Genomic DNA, 16,546 nt, shown 5'->3' with positions numbered 1-16,546 from the left:
AAAAAATCTCTATTATTCATCTTTTGGTAGTTTTTTCCGTAAAGAAAAACAGTAGGGTCTCCAGACTGTTGTGACACAAAAATATATCTGTTGAAAATAGTCTTATGTAGGCCCGACATCCCAGTGTGGTTTCGCAGTTCCACGGGTCAAATCGCTGTACTATCCAGTTTTGGGCCTTTGGTATCTAAAAAAAAAGCAGTTTGAGTGTGTCGCTCACTGTTCAGCCGCAAATATCTCTATTTAAAAAAGTGTGGTATACCCCAGTAAACAATAACTGTTGTTTTGCCATCCCACGGAAAAAATCTCTATTATTCAGCTTTTGGTAGTTTTTTCCGTAAAGAAAAACAGTAGTGTCTCCTGACTGTTGTGACACAAAAATATATCTGTTGAAAATAGTCTTGTGTAGGCCCGACATCCCAGTGTGGTTTCGCCGTTCCATGGGTCAAATCGCTGTACTATCCAGTTTTGGGCCTTTGTTATCTAAAAAAAAAGCAGTTTGAGTGTGTCGCTCACTGTTCAGCCGCAAATATCTCTATTTAAAAAAGAGTGGTATACCCCAGTAAACAATAACTGTGGTTTTGCCAATCCCACGGTAAAAAATCTCTATTATTCAGCTTTTGGTAGTTTTTTCCGTAAAGAAAAACAGTAGTGTCTCCTGACTGTTGTGACACAAAAATATATCTGTTGAAAATAGTCTTGTGTAGGTCCGACATCCCAGTGTGGTTTCGCAGTTCCACAGGTCAAATCGCTGTACTATCCAGTTTTGGGCCTTTGGTATCTAAAAAAAAAGCAGTTTGAGTGTGTCGCTCACTGTTCAGCCGCAAATATCTCTATTTAAAAAAGTGTGGTATACCCCAGTAAACAATAACTGTGGTTTTGCCATCCCACGGTAAAATAAATCTATTATTCAGCTTTTGGTAGTTTTTTCCGTAAAGAAAAACAGAAGTGTCTCCTGACTGTTGTTACACAAAAATATATCTGTTGAAAATAGTCTTATGTAGGCCCGACATCCCAGTGTGGTTTCGCAGTTCCATGGGTCAAATCGCTGTACTATCCAGTTTTGGGCCTTTGGTATCTAAAAAAAAAGCAGTTTGAGTGTGTCGCTCACTGTTCAGCCGCAAATATCTCTATTTAAAAAAGAGTGGTATACCCCAGTAAACAATAACTGTGGTTTTGCCAATCCCACGGTAAAAAATCTCTATTATTCAGCTTTTGGTAGTTTTTTCCGTAAAGAAAAACAGTAGTGTCTCCTGACTGTTGTGACACAAAAATATATCTGTTGAAAATAGTCTTGTGTAGGCCCGACATCCCAGTGTGGTTTCGCAGTTCCACAGGTCAAATCGCTGTACTATCCAGTTTTGGGCCTTTGGTATCTAAAAAAAAAGCAGTTTGAGTGTGTCGCTCACTGTTCAGCCGCAAATATCTCTATTTAAAAAAGTGTGGTATACCCCAGTAAACAATAACTGTGGTTTTGCCATCCCACGGTAAAATAAATCTATTATTCAGCTTTTGGTAGTTTTTTCCGTAAAGAAAAACAGAAGTGTCTCCTGACTGTTGTGACACAAAAATATATCTGTTGAAAATAGTCTTGTGTAGGCCCGACATCCCAGTGTGGTTTCGCAGTACCACAGGTCAAATTGCTGTACTATCCAGTTTTGGGCCTTTGGTATCTAAAAAAAGGCAGTTTGAGTGTGTCGCTCACTGTTCAGCCGCAAATATCTCTATTTAAAAAAGTGTGGTATACCCCAGTAAACAATAACTGTGGTTTTGCCATCCCACGGTAAAAAATCTCTATTATTCAGCTTTTGGTAGTTTTTTCCATAAAGAAAAACAGTAGTGTCTCCTGACTGTTGTGACACAAAAATATATCTGTTGAAAATAGTCTTGTGTAGGCCCGACATCCCAGTGTGGTTTTGCAGTTCCACAGGTCAAATCGCTGTACTATCCAGTTTTGGGCATTTGGTATCTAAAAAAAAAGCAGTTTGAGTGTGTCGCTCACTGTTCAGCCGCAAATATCTCTATTTAAAAAAGTGTGGTATACCCCAGTAAACAATAACTGTGGTTTTGCCATCCCACGGTAAAAAATCTCTATTATTCAGCTTTTGGTAGTTTTTTTCCGTAAAGAAAAACAGTAGTGTCTCCTGACTGTTGTGACACAAAAATATATCTGTTGAAAATAGTCTTGTGTAGGCCCGACATACCAGTGTGGTTTCGCAGTTCCACGGGTCAAATCGCTGTACTATCCAGTTTTGGGCCTTTGGTATCTAAAAAAAAGCAGTTTGAGTGTGTCGCTCACAGTTCAGCCGCAAATATCTCTATTTAAAAAAGTGTGGCATACCCCAGTAAACAATAACTGTGGTTTTGCCATCCCACGGTAAAAAATATCTATTATTCAGCTTTTGGTAGTTTTTTCCGTAAAGAAAAACAATAGTGTCTCCTGACTGTTGTGACACAAAAATATATCTGTTGAAAATAGTCTTGTGTAGGCCCGACATCCCAGTGTGGTTTCGCAGTACCACAGGTCAAATCGCTGTACTATCCAGTTTTGGGCCTTTGGTATCTAAAAAAAAGGCAGTTTGAGTGTGTCGTTCACTGTTCAGCCGCAAATATCTCTATTTAAAAAAGTGTGGTATACCCCAGTAAACAATAACTGTGGTTTTGCCATCCCACGGTAAAAAATCTCTATTATTCAGCTTTTGGTAGTTTTTTCCATAAAGAAAAACAGTAGTGTCTCCTGACTGTTGTGACACAAAAATATATCTGTTGAAAATAGTCTTGTGTAGGCCCGACATCCCAGTGTGGTTTCGCAGTTCCACGGGTAAAATCGCTGTACTATCCAGTTTTGGGCCTTTGGTATCTAAAAAAAAAGCAGTTTGAGTGTGTCGCTCACTGTTCAGCCGCAAATATCTCTATTTAAAAAAGAGTGGTATACCCCAGTAAACAATAACTGTGGTTTTGCCATCCCACGGTAAAAAATCTCTATTCTTCAGCTTTTGGTAGTTTTTTCCGTAAAGAAAAACAGTAGTGTCTCCTGACTGTTGTGACACAAAAATATATCTGTTGAAAATAGTCTTGTGTAGGCCCGACATCCCAGTGTGGTTTCGCAGTTCCACAGGTCAAATCGCTGTACTATCCAGTTTTGGGCCTTTGGTATCTAAAAAAAAAGCAGTTTGAGTGTGTCGCTCACTGTTCAGCCGCAAATATCTCTATTTAAAAAAGTGTGGTATACCCCAGTAAACAATAACTGTGGTTTTGCCATCCCACGGTAAAATATCTCTATTATTCAGCTTTTGGTAGTTTTTTCCGTAAAGAAAAACAGTAGTGTCTCCTGACTGTTGTGACACAAAAATATATCTGTTGAAAATAGTCTTGTGTAGGCCCGACATCCCAGTGTGGTTTCGAAGTTCCACGGGTCAAATCGCTGTACTATCCAGTTTTGGGCCTTTGGTATCTAAAAAAAATGCAGTTTGAGTGTGTCGCTCACTGTTCAGCCGCAAATATCTCTATTTAAAAAAGTGTGGCATACCCCAGTAAACAATAACTGTTGTTTTGCCATCCCACGGAAAAAATCTCTATTATTCAGCTTTTGGTAGTTTTTTCCGTAAAGAAAAACAGTAGTGTCTCCTGACTGTTGTGACACAAAAATATATCTGTTGAAAATAGTCTTGTGTAGGCCCGACATCCCAGTGTGGTTTCGCAGTTCCACGGGTCAAATCGATGTACTATCCAGTTTTGGGCTTTTGATATCTAAAAAAAAGGCAGTTTGAGTGTGTCGCTCACTGTTCAGCCGCAAATATCTCTATTTAAAAAAGTGTGGTATACCCCAGTAAACAATAACTGTGGTTTTGCCATCCCACGGTAAAAAATCTCTATTATTCAGCTTTTGGTAGTTTTTTCCATAAAGAAAAACAGTAGTGTCTCCTGATGGTGGTGACACAAAAATTTATCTGTTGAAAATAGTCTTGTGTAGGCCCGACATCCCAGTGTGGTTTCGCAGTTCCATGGGTCAAATCGCTGTACTATCCAGTTTTGGGCCATTGGTATCTAAAAAAAAAGCAGTTTGAGTGTGTCGCTCACTGTTCAGCCGCAAATATCTCTATTTAAAAAAGAGTGGTATACCCCAGTAAACAATAACTGTGGTTTTGCCAATCCCACGGTAAAAAATCTCTATTATTCAGCTTTTGGTAGTTTTTTCCGTAAAAAAAAACAGTAGTGTCTCCTGACTGTTGTGACACAAAAATATATCTGTTGAAAATAGTCTTGTGTAGGCCCGACATCCCAGTGTGGTTTCGCAGTTCCACAGGTCAAATCGCTGTACTATCCAGTTTTGGGCCTTTGGTATCTAAAAAAAAAGCAGTTTGAGTGTGTCGCTCACTGTTCAGCCGCAAATATCTCTATTTAAAAAAGTGTGGTATACCCCAGTAAACAATAACTGTGGTTTTGCCATCCCACGGTAAAAAATCTCTATTATTCAGCTTTTGGTAGTTTTTTTCCGTAAAGAAAAACAGTAGTGTCTCCTGACTGTTGTGACACAAAAATATATCTGTTGAAAATAGTCTTGTGTAGGCCCGACATACCAGTGTGGTTTCGCAGTTCCACGGGTCAAATCGCTGTACTATCCAGTTTTGGGCCTTTGGTATCTAAAAAAAAGCAGTTTGAGTGTGTCGCTCACAGTTCAGCCGCAAATATCTCTATTTAAAAAAGTGTGGCATACCCCAGTAAACAATAACTGTGGTTTTGCCATCCCATGGTAAAAAATATCTATTATTCAGCTTTTGGTAGTTTTTTCCGTAAAGAAAAACAATAGTGTCTCCTGACTGTTGTGACACAAAAATATATCTGTTGAAAATAGTCTTGTGTAGGCCCGACATCCCAGTGTGGTTTCGCAGTTCCATGGGTCAAATCGCTGTACTATCCAGTTTTGGGCCATTGGTATCTAAAAAAAAAGCAGTTTGAGTGTGTCGCTCACTGTTCAGCCGCAAATATCTCTATTTAAAAAAGAGTGGTATACCCCAGTAAACAATAACTGTGGTTTTGCCAATCCCACGGTAAAAAATCTCTATTATTCAGCTTTTGGTAGTTTTTTCCGTAAAGAAAAACAGTAGTGTCTCCTGACTGTTGTGACACAAAAATATATCTGTTGAAAATAGTCTTGTGTAGGCCCGACATCCCAGTGTGGTTTCGCAGTTCCACAGGTCAAATCGCTGTACTATCCAGTTTTGGGCCTTTGGTATCTAAAAAAAAAGCAGTTTGAGTGTGTCGCTCACTGTTCAGCCGCAAATATCTCTATTTAAAAAAGTGTGGTATACCCCAGTAAACAATAACTGTGGTTTTGCCATCCCACGGTAAAAAATCTCTATTATTCAGCTTTTGGTAGTTTTTTTCCGTAAAGAAAAACAGTAGTGTCTCCTGACTGTTGTGACACAAAAATATATCTGTTGAAAATAGTCTTGTGTAGGCCCGACATACCAGTGTGGTTTCGCAGTTCCACGGGTCAAATCGCTGTACTATCCAGTTTTGGGCCTTTGGTATCTAAAAAAAAGCAGTTTGAGTGTGTCGCTCACAGTTCAGCCGCAAATATCTCTATTTAAAAAAGTGTGGCATACCCCAGTAAACAATAACTGTGGTTTTGCCATCCCATGGTAAAAAATATCTATTATTCAGCTTTTGGTAGTTTTTTCCGTAAAGAAAAACAATAGTGTCTCCTGACTGTTGTGACACAAAAATATATCTGTTGAAAATAGTCTTGTGTAGGCCCGACATCCCAGTGTGGTTTCGCAGTACCACAGGTCAAATCGCTGTACTATCCAGTTTTGGGCCTTTGGTATCTAAAAAAAAGGCAGTTTGAGTGTGTCGTTCATTGTTCAGCCGCAAATATCTCTATTTAAAAAAGTGTGGTATACCCCAGTAAACAATAACTGTGGTTTTGCCATCCCACGGTAAAAAATCTCTATTATTCAGCTTTTGGTAGTTTTTTCCATAAAGAAAAACAGTAGTGTCTCCTGACTGTTGTGACACAAAAATATATCTGTTGAAAATAGTCTTGTGTAGGCCCGACATCCCAGTGTGGTTTCGCAGTTCCACGGGTAAAATCGCTGTACTATCCAGTTTTGGGCCTTTGGTATCTAAAAAAAAAGCAGTTTGAGTGTGTCGCTCACTGTTCAGCCGCAAATATCTCTATTTAAAAAAGTGTGGTATACCCCAGTAAACAATAACTGTGGTTTTGCCATCCCACGGTAAAATATCTCTATTATTCAGCTTTTGGTAGTTTTTTCCGTAAAGAAAAACAGTAGTGTCTCCTGACTGTTGTGACACAAAAATATATCTGTTGAAAATAGTCTTGTGTAGGCCCGACATCCCAGTGTGGTTTCGCAGTTCCACGGGTCAAATCGCTGTACTATCCAGTTTTGGGCCTTTGGTATCTAAAAAAAATGCAGTTTGAGTGTGTCGCTCACTGTTCAGCCGCAAATAGCTCTATTTAAAAAAGTGTGGCATACCCCAGTAAACAATAACTGTGGTTTTGCCATCCCACAGTAAAAAATCTCTATTATTCATCTTTTGGTAGTTTTTTCCGTAAAGAAAAACAGTAGGGTCTCCTGACTGTTGTGACACAAAAATATATCTGTTGAAAATAGTCTTATGTAGGCCCGACATCCCAGTGTGGTTTCGCAGTTCCACGGGTCAAATCGCTGTACTATCCAGTTTTGGGCCTTTGGTATCTAAAAAAAAAGCAGTTTGAGTGTGTCGCTCACTGTTCAGCCGCAAATATCTCTATTTAAAAAAGTGTGGTATACCCCAGTAAACAATAACTGTTGTTTTGCCATCCCACGGAAAAAATCTCTATTATTCAGCTTTTGGTAGTTTTTTTCGTAAAGAAAAACAGTAGTGTCTCCTGACTGTTGTGACACAAAAATATATCTGTTGAAAATAGTCTTGTGTAGGCCCGACATCCCAGTGTGGTTTCGCAGTTCCACGGGTCAAATCGATGTACTATCCAGTTTTGGGCTTTTGGTATCTAAAAAAAAGGCAGTTTGAGTGTGTCGCTCACTGTTCAGCCGCAAATATCTCTATTTAAAAAAGTGTGGTATACCCCAGTAAACAATAACTGTGGTTTTGCCATCCCACGGTAAAAAATCTCTATTATTCAGCTTTTGGTAGTTTTTTCCATAAAGAAAAACAGTAGTGTCTCCTGACTGTTGTGACACAAAAATATATCTGTTGAAAATAGTCTTGTGTAGGCCCGACATCCCAGTGTGGTTTCGCAGTTCCACGGGTCAAATCGCTGTACTATCCAGTTTTGGGCCTTTGGTATCTAAAAAAAAAGCAGTTTGAGTGTGTCGCTCACTGTTCAGCCGCAAATATCTCTATTTAAAAAGAGTGGTATACCCCAGTAAACAATAACTGTGGTTTTGCCAATCCCACGGTAAAAAATCTCTATTATTCAGCTTTTGGTAGTTTTTTCCGTAAAGAAAAACAGTAGTGTCTCCTGACTGTTGTGACACAAAAATATATCTGTTGAAAATAGTCTTGTGTAGGCCCGAGATCCCAGTGTGGTTTCGCAGTTCCACAGGTCAAATCGCTGTACTATCCAGTTTTGGGCCTTTGGTATCTAAAAAAAAAGCAGTTTGAGTGTGTCGCTCACTGTTCAGCCGCAAATATCTCTATTTAAAAAAGTGTGGTATACCCCAGTAAACAATAACTGTGGTTTTGCCATCCCACGGTAAAATAAATCTATTATTCAGCTTTTGGTAGTTTTTTCCGTAAAGAAAAACAGTAGTGTCTCCTGACTGTTGTGACACAAAAATATATCTGTTGAAAATAGTCTTGTGTAGGCCCGACATCCCAGTGTGGTTTCACAGTTCCACGGGTCAAATCGCTGTACTATCCAGTTTTGGGCCTTTGGTATCTAAAAAAAAAGCAGTTTGAGTGTGTCGCTCACTGTTCAGCCGCAAATATCTCTATTTAAAAACGTGTGGCATACCCCAGTAAACAATAACTGTGGTTTTGCCATCCCACGGTAAAAATCTCTATTATTCAGCTTTTGGTAGTTTTTTCTGTAAAGAAAAACAGTAGTGTCTCCTGACTGTTGTGACACAAAAATATATCTGTTGAAAATAGTCTTGTGTAGGCCCGACATCCCAGTGTGGTTTCGCAGTTCCACGGGTCAAATCGCTGTACTATCCAGTTTTGGGCCTTTGGTATCTAAAAAAAAAAGCAGTTTGAGTGTGTCGCTCACTGTTCAGCCGCAAATATCTCTATTTAAAAAAGTGTGGTATACCCCAGTAAACAATAACTGTGGTTTTGCCATCCCACGGTAAAAAATCTCTATTATTCAGCTTTTGGTAGTTTTTTCCGTAAAGAAAAACAGAAGTGTCTCCTGACTGTTGTGACACAAAAATATATCTGTTGAAAATAGTCTTGTGTAGGCCCGACATCCCAGTGTGGTTTCGCAGTACCACAGGTCAAATCGCTGTACTATCCAGTTTTGGGCCTTTGGTATCTAAAAAAAGGCAGTTTGAGTGTGTCGCTCACTGTTCAGCCGCAAATATCTCTATTTAAAAAAGTGTGGTATACCCCAGTAAACAATAACTGTGGTTTTGCCATCCCACGGTAAAAAATCTCTATTATTCAGCTTTTGGTAGTTTTTTCCATAAAGAAAAACAGTAGTGTCTCCTGACTGTTGTGACACAAAAATATATCTGTTGAAAATAGTCTTGTGTAGGCCCGACATCCCAGTGTGGTTTCGCAGTTCCACGGGTCAAATCGCTGTACTATCCAGTTTTGGGCCTTTGGTATCTAAAAAAAAAGCAGTTTGAGTGTGTCTCTCACTGTTCAGCCGCAAATATCTCTATTTAAAAAAGAGTGGTATACCCCAGTAAACAATAACTGTGGTTTTGCCATCCCACGGTAAAAAATCTCTATTATTCAGCTTTTGGTAGTTTTTTCCGTAAAGAAAAACAGTAGTGTCTCCTGACTGTTGTGACACAAAAATATATCTGTTGAAAATAGTCTTGTGTAGGCCCGACATCCCAGTGTGGTTTCGCAGTTCCACGGGTCAAATCGCTGTACTATCCAGTTTTGGGCCTTTGGTATCTAAAAAAAAGCAGTTTGAGTGTGTCGCTCACTGTTCAGCCGCAAATATCTCTATTTAAAAAAGTGTGGTATACCCCAGTAAACAATAACTGTGGTTTTGCCATCCCACGGTAAAAAATCTCTATTATTCAGCTTTTGGTAGTTTTTTTCCGTAAAGAAAAACAGTAGTGTCTCCTGACTGTTGTGACACAAAAATATATCTGTTGAAAATAGTCTTGTGTAGGCCCGACATCCCAGTGTGGTTTCGCAGTTCCACGGGTCAAATCGCTGTACTATCCAGTTTTGGGCCTTTGGTATCTAAAAAAAAAGCAGTTTGAGTGTGTCGCTCACTGTTCAGCCGCAGATATCTCTATTTGAAAAAGTGTGGTAGACCCCAGTAAACAATAACTGTTGTTTTGCCATCCCACGGAAAAAATCTCTATTATTCAGCTTTTGGTAGTTTTTTCCGTAAAGAAAAACAGTAGGGTCTCCTGACTGTTGTGACACAAAAATATATCTCTTGAAAATAGTCTTATGTAGGCCCGACATCCCAGTGTGGTTTCACAGTTCCACGGGTCAAATCGCTGTACTATCCAGTTTTGGGCCTTTGGTATCTAAAAAAAAGCAGTTTGAGTGTGTCGCTCACAGTTCAGCCGCAAATATCTCTATTTAAAAAAGTGTGGCATACCCCAGTAAACAATAACTGTGGTTTTGCCATCCCACGGTAAAAAATATCTATTATTCAGCTTTTGGTAGTTTTTTCCGTAAAGAAAAACAATAGTGTCTCCTGACTGTTGTGACACAAAAATATATCTGTTGAAAATAGTCTTGTGTAGGCCCGACATCCCAGTGTGGTTTCGCAGTTCCACGGGTCAAATCGCTGTACTATCCAGTTTTGGGCCTTTGGAATAAAAAAAAAAAGCAGTTTGAGTGTGTCGCTCACTGTTCAGCCGCAAATATCTCTATTTAAAAAAGTGTGGTATACCCCAGTAAACAATAACTGTGGTTTTGCCATCCCACAGTAAAAAATCTCTATTATTCATCTTTTGGTAGTTTTTTCCGTAAAGAAAAACAGTAGGGTCTCCTGACTGTTGTGACACAAAAATATATCTGTTGAAAATAGTCTTATGTAGGCCCGACATCCCAGTGTGGTTTCGCAGTTCCACGGGTCAAATCGCTGTACTATCCAGTTTTGGGCCTTTGGTATCTAAAAAAAAGCAGTTTGAGTGTGTCGGTCACTGTTCAGCCGCAAATATCTCTATTTAAAAAAGTGTGGTATACCCCAGTAAACAATAACTGTGGTTTTGCCATCCCACGGTAAAAAATCTCTATTATTCAGCTTTTGGTAGTTTTTTTCCGTAAAGAAAAACAGTAGTGTCTCCTGACTGTTGTGACACAAAAATATATCTGTTGAAAATAGTCTTGTGTAGGCCCGACATCCCAGTCTGGTTTCGCAGTTCCACGGGTCAAATCGCTGTACTATCCAGTTTTGGGCCTTTGGTATCTAAAAAAAAAGCAGTTTGAGTGTGTCGCTCACTGTTCAGCCGCAGATATCTCTATTTGAAAAAGTGTGGTATACCCCAGTAAACAATAACTGTTGTTTTGCCATCCCACGGAAAAAATCTCTATTATTCAGCTTTTGGTTTTTTTTTCCGTAAAGAAAAACAGTAGGGTCTCCTGACTGTTGTGACACAAAAATATATCTCTTGAAAATAGTCTTATGTAGGCCCGACATCCCAGTGTGGTTTCGCAGTTCCACGGGTCAAATCGCTGTACTATCCAGTTTTGGGCCTTTGGTATCTAAAAAAAAAGCAGTTTGAGTGTGTCGCTCACTGTTCAGCCGCAAATATCTCTAGTTAAAAAAGTGTGGTATAACCCAGTAAACAATAACTGTTGTTTTGCCATCCCACGGAAAAAATCTCTATTATTCAGCTTTTGGTAGTTTTTTCCGTAAAGAAAAACAGTAGTGTCTCCTGACTGTTGTGACACAAAAATATATCTGTTGAAAATAGTCTTGTGTAGGCCCGACATCCCAGTGTGGTTTCGCAGTTCCACGGGTCAAATCGATGTACTATCCAGTTTTGGGCTTTTGGTATCTAAAAAAAATGCAGTTTGAGTGTGTCGCTCACTGTTCAGCCGCAAATATCTCTATTTAAAAAAGTGTGGTATACCCCAGTAAACAATAACTGTGGTTTTGCCATCCCACGGTAAAAAATCTCTATTATTCAGCTTTTGGTAGTTTTTTTCCGTAAAGAAAAACAGTAGAGTCTCCTGACTGTTGTGACACAAAAATATATCTGTTGAAAATAGTCTTGTGTAGGCCCGACATACCAGTGTGGTTTCGCAGTTCCACGGGTCAAATCGCTGTACTATCCAGTTTTGGGCCTTTGGTATCTAAAAAAAAGCAGTTTGAGTGTGTCGCTCACAGTTCAGCCGCAAATATCTCTATTTAAAAAAGTGTGGCATACCCCAGTAAACAATAACTGTGGTTTTGCCATCCCACGGTAAAAAATATCTATTATTCAGCTTTTGGTAGTTTTTTCCGTAAAGAAAAACAATAGTGTCTCCTGACTGTTGTGACACAAAAATATATCTGTTGAAAATAGTCTTGTGTAGGCCCGACATCCCAGTGTGGTTTCGCAGTTCCACGGGTCAAATCGCTGTACTATCCAGTTTTGGGCCTTTGGTATCTAAAAAAAAAGCAGTTTGAGTGTGTCGCTCACTGTTCAGCCGCAAATATCTCTATTTAAAAAAGTGTGGTATACCCCAGTAAACAATAACTGTGGTTTTGCCATCCCACAGTAAAAAATCTCTATTATTCATCTATTGGTAGTTTTTTCCGTAAAGAAAAACAGTAGGGTCTCCTGACTGTTGTGACACAAAAATATATCTGTTGAAAATAGTCTTATGTAGGCCCGACATCCCAGTGTGGTTTCGCAGTACCACAGGTCAAATCGCTGTACTATCCAGTTTTGGGCCTTTGGTATCTAAAAAAAAAGCAGTTTGAGTGTGTCGCTCACTGTTCAGCCGCAAATATCTCTATTTAAAAAAGTGTGGTATACCCCAGTAAACAATAACTGTGGTTTTGCCATCCCACGGTAAAATATCTCTATTATTCAGCTTTTGGTAGTTTTTTCCGTAAAGAAAAACAGTAGTGTCTCCTGACTGTTGTGACACAAAAATATATCTGTTGAAAATAGTCTTGTGTAGGCCCGACATTCCAGTGTGGTTTTGCAGTTCCACGGGTCAAATCGCTGTACTATCCAGTTTTGGGCCTTTGGTATCTAAAAAAAAAGCAGTTTGAGTGTGTCGCTCACTGTTCAGCCGCAAATATCTCTATTTAAAAAAGTGTGGCATACCCCAGTAAACAATAACTGTGGTTTTGCCATCCCACGGTAAAAATCTCTATTATTCAGCTTTTGGTATTTTTTTCTGTAAAGAAAAACAGTAGTGTCTCCTGACTGTTGTGACACAAAAATATATCTGTTGAAAATAGTCTTGTGTAGGCCCGACATCCCAGTGTGGTTTCACAGTTCCACGGGTCAAATCGCTGTACTATCCAGTTTTGGGCCTTTGGTATCTAAAAAAAAAGCAGTTTGAGTGTGTCGCTCACTGTTCAGCCGCAAATATCTCTATTTAAAAAAGTGTGGTATACCCCAGTAAACAATAACTGTGGTTTTGCCATCCCACGGTAAAAAACCTCTATTATTCAGCTTTTGGTAGTTTTTTCCGTAAAGAAAAACAGAAGTGTCTCCTGACTGTTGTGACACAAAAATATATCTGTTGAAAATAGTCTTGTGTAGGCCCGACATCCCAGTGTGGTTTCGCAGTACCACAGGTCAAATCGCTGTACTAATCAGTTTTGGGCCTTTGGTATCTAAAAAAAAAGCAGTTTGAGTGTGTCGCTCACTGTTCACCTGCAAATATCTCTATTTAAAAAAGTGTGGCATACCCCAGTAAACAATAACTGTGGTTTTGCCATCCCACGGTAAAATATCTCTATTATTCAGCTTTTGGTAGTTTTTTCCGTAAAGAAAAACAGTAGTGTCTCCTGACTGTTGTGACACAAAAATATATCTGTTGAAAATAGTCTTGTGTAGGCCCGACATCCCAGTGTGGTTTCGCAGTTCCACGGGTCAAATCGCTGTACTATCCAGTTTTGGGCCTTTGGTATCTAAAAAAAAAGCAGTTTGAGTGTGTCGCTCACTGTTCAGCCGCAAATATCTCTATTTAAAAAAGTGTGGCATACCCCAGTAAACAATAACTGTGGTTTTGCCATCCCATGGTAAAAATCTCTATTATTCAGCTTTTGGTAGTTTTTTCTGTAAAGAAAAACAGTAGTGTCCCCTGACTGTTGTGACACAAAAATATATCTGTTGAAAATAGTCTTGTGTAGGCCCGACATCCCAGTGTGGTTTCGCAGTTCCACGGGTCAAATCGCTGTACTATCCAGTTTTGGGCCTTTGGTATCTAAAAAAAAAGCAGTTTGAGTGTGTCGCTCACTGTTCAGCCGCAAATATCTCTATTTAAAAAGAGTGGTATACCCCAGTAAACAATAACTGTGGTTTTGCCAATCCCACGGTAAAAAATCTCTATTATTCAGCTTTTGGTAGTTTTTTCTGTAAAGAAAAACAGTAGTGTCCCCTGACTGTTGTGACACAAAAATATATCTGTTGAAAATAGTCTTGTGTAGGCCCGACATCCCAGTGTGGTTTCGCAGTTCCACGGGTCAAATCGCTGTACTATCCAGTTTTGGGCCTTTGGTATCTAAAAAAAAAGCAGTTTGAGTGTGTCGCTCACTGTTCAGCCGCAAATATCTCTATTTAAAAAGAGTGGTATACCCCAGTAAACAATAACTGTGGTTTTGCCAATCCCACGGTAAAAAATCTCTATTATTCAGCTTTTGGTAGTTTTTTCCGTAAAGAAAAACAGTAGTGTCTCCTGACTGTTGTGACACAAAAATATATCTGTTGAAAATAGTCTTGTGTAGGCCCGAGATCCCAGTGTGGTTTCGCAGTTCCACAGGTCAAATCGCTGTACTATCCAGTTTTGGGCCTTTGGTATCTAAAAAAAAAGCAGTTTGAGTGTGTCGCTCACTGTTCAGCCGCAAATATCTCTATTTAAAAAAGTGTGGTATACCCCAGTAAACAATAACTGTGGTTTTGCCATCCCACGGTAAAATAAATCTATTATTCAGCTTTTGGTAGTTTTTTCCGTAAAGAAAAACAGTAGTGTCTCCTGACTGTTGTGACACAAAAATATATCTGTTGAAAATAGTCTTGTGTAGGCCCGACATCCCAGTGTGGTTTCACAGTTCCACGGGTCAAATCGCTGTACTATCCAGTTTTGGGCCTTTGGTATCTAAAAAAAAAGCAGTTTGAGTGTGTCGCTCACTGTTCAGCCGCAAATATCTCTATTTAAAAACGTGTGGCATACCCCAGTAAACAATAACTGTGGTTTTGCCATCCCACGGTAAAAATCTCTATTATTCAGCTTTTGGTAGTTTTTTCTGTAAAGAAAAACAGTAGTGTCTCCTGACTGTTGTGACACAAAAATATATCTGTTGAAAATAGTCTTGTGTAGGCCCGACATCCCAGTGTGGTTTCGCAGTTCCACGGGTCAAATCGCTGTACTATCCAGTTTTGGGCCTTTGGTATCTAAAAAAAAAAGCAGTTTGAGTGTGTCGCTCACTGTTCAGCCGCAAATATCTCTATTTAAAAAAGTGTGGTATACCCCAGTAAACAATAACTGTGGTTTTGCCATCCCACGGTAAAAAATCTCTATTATTCAGCTTTTGGTAGTTTTTTCCGTAAAGAAAAACAGAAGTGTCTCCTGACTGTTGTGACACAAAAATATATCTGTTGAAAATAGTCTTGTGTAGGCCCGACATCCCAGTGTGGTTTCGCAGTACCACAGGTCAAATCGCTGTACTATCCAGTTTTGGGCCTTTGGTATCTAAAAAAAGGCAGTTTGAGTGTGTCGCTCACTGTTCAGCCGCAAATATCTCTATTTAAAAAAGTGTGGTATACCCCAGTAAACAATAACTGTGGTTTTGCCATCCCACGGTAAAAAATCTCTATTATTCAGCTTTTGGTAGTTTTTTCCATAAAGAAAAACAGTAGTGTCTCCTGACTGTTGTGACACAAAAATATATCTGTTGAAAATAGTCTTGTGTAGGCCCGACATCCCAGTGTGGTTTCGCAGTTCCACGGGTCAAATCGCTGTACTATCCAGTTTTGGGCCTTTGGTATCTAAAAAAAAAGCAGTTTGAGTGTGTCTCTCACTGTTCAGCCGCAAATATCTCTATTTAAAAAAGAGTGGTATACCCCAGTAAACAATAACTGTGGTTTTGCCATCCCACGGTAAAAAATCTCTATTATTCAGCTTTTGGTAGTTTTTTCCGTAAAGAAAAACAGTAGTGTCTCCTGACTGTTGTGACACAAAAATATATCTGTTGAAAATAGTCTTGTGTAGGCCCGACATCCCAGTGTGGTTTCGCAGTTCCACGGGTCAAATCGCTGTACTATCCAGTTTTGGGCCTTTGGTATCTAAAAAAAAGCAGTTTGAGTGTGTCGCTCACTGTTCAGCCGCAAATATCTCTATTTAAAAAAGTGTGGTATACCCCAGTAAACAATAACTGTGGTTTTGCCATCCCACGGTAAAAAATCTCTATTATTCAGCTTTTGGTAGTTTTTTTCCGTAAAGAAAAACAGTAGTGTCTCCTGACTGTTGTGACACAAAAATATATCTGTTGAAAATAGTCTTGTGTAGGCCCGACATCCCAGTGTGGTTTCGCAGTTCCACGGGTCAAATCGCTGTACTATCCAGTTTTGGGCCTTTGGTATCTAAAAAAAAAGCAGTTTGAGTGTGTCGCTCACTGTTCAGCCGCAGATATCTCTATTTGAAAAAGTGTGGTAGACCCCAGTAAACAATAACTGTTGTTTTGCCATCCCACGGAAAAAATCTCTATTATTCAGCTTTTGGTAGTTTTTTCCGTAAAGAAAAACAGTAGGGTCTCCTGACTGTTGTGACACAAAAATATATCTCTTGAAAATAGTCTTATGTAGGCCCGACATCCCAGTGTGGTTTCACAGTTCCACGGGTCAAATCGCTGTACTATCCAGTTTTGGGCCTTTGGTATCTAAAAAAAAGCAGTTTGAGTGTGTCGCTCACAGTTCAGCCGCAAATATCTCTATTTAAAAAAGTGTGGCATACCCCAGTAAACAATAACTGTGGTTTTGCCATCCCACGGTAAAAAATATCTATTATTCAGCTTTTGGTAGTTTTTTCCGTAAAGAAAAACAATAGTGTCTCCTGACTGTTGTGACACAAAAATATATCTGTTGAAAATAGTCTTGTGTAGGCCCGACATCCCAGTGTGGTTTCGCAGTTCCACGGGTCAAATCGCTGTACTATCCAGTTTTGGGCCTTTGGAATAAAAAAAAAAAGCAGTTTGAGTGTGTCGCTCACTGTT

This window comes from Phyllobates terribilis, unplaced genomic scaffold, assembly GCF_046119375.1.
Source record: "Phyllobates terribilis strain yellow unplaced genomic scaffold, ASM4611937v1 Scaffold_1__5_contigs__length_1240528914, whole genome shotgun sequence".
Classification (NCBI taxonomy): Eukaryota; Metazoa; Chordata; class Amphibia; order Anura; family Dendrobatidae; genus Phyllobates; species Phyllobates terribilis.
Note: the sequence above shows the minus strand (reverse complement) of the source record.